Here is a 3,234-nt window from a genome sequence, read left to right as displayed (position 1 = left end):
GCAGGTGTGATTCCGTTAAGCATCATAAGGATAATCTAAGTTACCTTAAATATCTGACCCTTAATAACTCTCGCAAGATGTTCTTATGGAGAGAGGCAGAGGGAAGTTAAACACCTGGAAGAGAAGGTGATGGGAGGATGGAAGAGGAAGGAATCAGGGTGGGGTGCAGCCACAAGCCAAGGAATGTCCGCAGCTGCTGGAAGCTGGAGGAGCCAAGGAATGGACTGTCCCAGAAACCTCCAGAGGGATCATGAGACTGATATTTTTCTTTTGACTTCCAAATTGTGAGCTAAATTTTCTGTTGTTTAAAGTCATCAAATTTGTGGCAACTTGTTACAGCAGCCAGAGGAAACTAACACAGAATAATGAGACTGGCTACTAGTAGTGCCAGCTGGTGCAGGCACCTGAAAGCTCTACCTGGGAAGTGAGGATTAGGGGCTCACACGTGCAGAGCATCGGAGCAGTGTCTGGAACACAGTCCCCATGTTGAAACCGTCTCTTCCCCAAAGCAGAGGGAAAGTCCCCTCCAATCACAACCTACCACCCCCCTCAGTTCAGAATGCAGCTTCTGCCTCTGCCCCTCCTAGTTGTACCTGATGTGGCCTCAGAGACCCATCTTTGTCCTTGTTCCACTTGTCATCCTGACAGAGCTGGGTACCCAAAGTCACTGGGGAGGGAGGGAGCACTGCCCCGAGGTCTGGGACACCAGGGGAGCTGGCTCTCAGGGTCCAGGGAGTGAGTGCCTCTGGTACACAACTGCCCTTTAGAGGAAGTCCATACCCAGGCCCTTGGATACTGTCCTCTGCTCCCTCCATCCCACCATCCTTCTGGTCTCCCAACACCTGGGCTGTTATGAACTTTTAGCCTTTTCTGGTACTTTCTGGGCTGGACAGCAAAGACAGGGCTTGCAGAGAAAGGGACCGATCAGAAAGCTGTGGGCTCTTCCTTGAACAAATGTATGCTTCTCACTAGAGGCAGGGGGCCTTGCAAAATGACATCCTCCAAGTCACAAGACACTATCACAGCCAGCCTGCTGCAGCTGAATCACAGGACATGAAATAAGTGGGTATTTGGCTCGTGTTTACCTGTCCCAGGGAGAGTGGGACAAAGGCAACTGGCACAGTAAAAATTCCTTGGGGTAAAGAAAATATGTTTCTTGTTTGTGCTTTAGAGTTTGCGTTAAGGGCCCTCCCTGGTGGTACAAGGAATTACTATGAAGCTGTTGGCAGCTACTGCAGCACCAGTTCGATCCCCAGCCAGGGAGGTGACCCACAAGCACAGCAGACCTCTCCTGCCTCACCCATTGCTCCCCTCAGCAGTGTATTTCAGTCAATCTGCCTGTTCTGCTCCCCTCTCTGTCCCTGGAGAATCCTCTCAGCCCCTGCACCTCTGGCTTGTATCCCAGTTCTGTATGCATACATAAGTATTTTCCAAAAAAATAAAATAAAGTTTGCATTTAGCACCAACATATCAGGTTTGCATTAGATAATTCTAGACTCAGGGAACTAAAATTCTTTGATCTACCTGCGAGTAGATCAGTACACTATTGCACATGTACATAGACAACTAGATGTACGTACACATGCTACCATGCGTGGAATACATCACGCTAAGTAGAAGCACGTGTGCACGAGCTGCAGGAAGAAGAACATTCCTGAAGGGATAGGAGGCATAATAATTCAGAGCTCGAGGGGTGAGTAGGAGTTTGTTTTGAGTTGCACTTGGGGCGGGGAGTCCTTTCCTGGTCAAGGACATAGGCTGCCCTCCTAGGAGGGCTCTGTGGGCAGGAAGGTGGGGAGGGCTGGGAGAAAGGAGGCTGCAGAGGCCGGGCCCTTGAGGGTCAGGTTAAAGGGGTGCTATAGTAGGCCATGAGGGTCCACCCGAGAGGCAGGGGCTATTTAGGATTGAGGGAAAGTGCAAGAGGCCATGAGAAGCTGAACCAAGTAGAAGCAGGGCTGGAGCCTGGGGGAAGGTTTGAGAGCTGGATTGTGACAATGTGGCTTGGAGGGGAAGGGGGCTCTCACGCCTTTGCTCTACCCAGCGCCCTGCGCTGAGCCTCACCTGCACACACTCAATCCACACAGGAAGGTAGGTAACAGGGGATGGGCCGACTCACGGCCCGGGGGAGGAAGGTGGGTCAGCAAGTAGGAGGGAAACACGGACCCCCAGCCCATGCCAGCCGCCAGGAACAGGGAGGCTTCAGGGCGGAGCAGGCAGCCTGGGAACCGGTCTGCCAACCAGTTTAACCAGGGACTGGTTTCGACTTTGGAGTTCAAAGGAGCTGGGCTGCACCTTGTCCTGCCCGGCAGAAGGGAGCAGCAGTCCTTAACCCTTTCCCAGTCGTGCACGGTCTGCCCGGGGCAGCGTCCAGGTGGCAGTCGGTGCTGGGCAGGGGGCTGAGCCTTCCTGGGGATGAAACCTGTGGTGGGGCTGACCTTGGCTACTGTGGGAGGTGCGACGGGCACCGGTGCGTGGGGACATTGCGAAGACAGGCTCCAGTCCCCCACCCCAGGCTTCCCCTGGCATTTCCTCCTCCTGGCTAGACGGTCCTGGGAGGACCCTGGCTTCTGGGTGGGTGCAGGGGCTCTGGGATTGGATTTCTGGAGGTGATGAATATTCATCAGCTCAAGCCGGCCTCTGCTTCTGTTTACTTAGCTGGGAGGGGCTGGGTTTCAGGTTCACCTTGACTCCTGGAGACAGGAGCAGGTACCTGCTCTTGCACCTGTTTCTCTTGCACCTGCCGTGCAGCTGCTCCGACCCAGCTCTCCTGACCTGGGCCTGGCCTGCCGCTGGCACCCTGGAGGCACCCCCACATCCCCCAGTCCTCCTCCAGGGCAGCACCTACACTCCGTTCCTTCTCCAGGGAAGGTCCACCTCCAGCCCGGAGCAGTCAGGATTACAGGTGCAGGCAGTGGGTGGGTGGGTGGGTGGGGGGGCGGTGGGTGAGCAACTTGCTCTTCTTAGAAACCCATCTGGGTCCTGTGAAAGCCGTTCCTTGGCCTAGGGGCTGCCTCTGGACTCCTCCACGTTGTTTTAACCCTGGGGACACATCTGAAGTCTGTGATTTTAAGAGAGAATGGGACTTTACCATCGTTAGGGTTCAGATGGGTGAAACTGAGCGTTGGAGATGCTGTGATTTACCCAGGGACATGCAGCCATACATACCAGTCAGTGCCCAAACTAGGCACTCAGTCTCTAGCGTGCTCTTCACGACCTTTTCGTGTTTTTTTTTTT

General features: G+C 54.2%; 1 protein-coding gene across 1 annotated transcript in view; it reads left to right on the top strand.

The window, feature by feature from the left end:
- The first annotated feature begins 2,833 nt into the window (after positions 1-2,833).
- The window catches only part of PRR15L (proline rich 15-like), a 4,591-nt gene continuing 4,190 nt past the window's right edge, over positions 2,834-3,234 (top strand). The window contains exon 1 of the mRNA XM_012726149.1: positions 2,834-2,902. The gene's annotated coding sequence lies outside the window, so the exon portion shown is untranslated. The remainder of the gene's footprint in view (positions 2,903-3,234) is intronic.

The sequence above is a fragment of the Condylura cristata genome, unplaced genomic scaffold, assembly GCF_000260355.1.
Source record: "Condylura cristata isolate star-nosed mole 26May11 unplaced genomic scaffold, ConCri1.0 scaffold00017, whole genome shotgun sequence".
NCBI classification, from domain to species: domain Eukaryota; kingdom Metazoa; phylum Chordata; class Mammalia; order Eulipotyphla; family Talpidae; genus Condylura; species Condylura cristata.
This window is presented reverse-complemented; position numbering and strand designations above follow the sequence as displayed.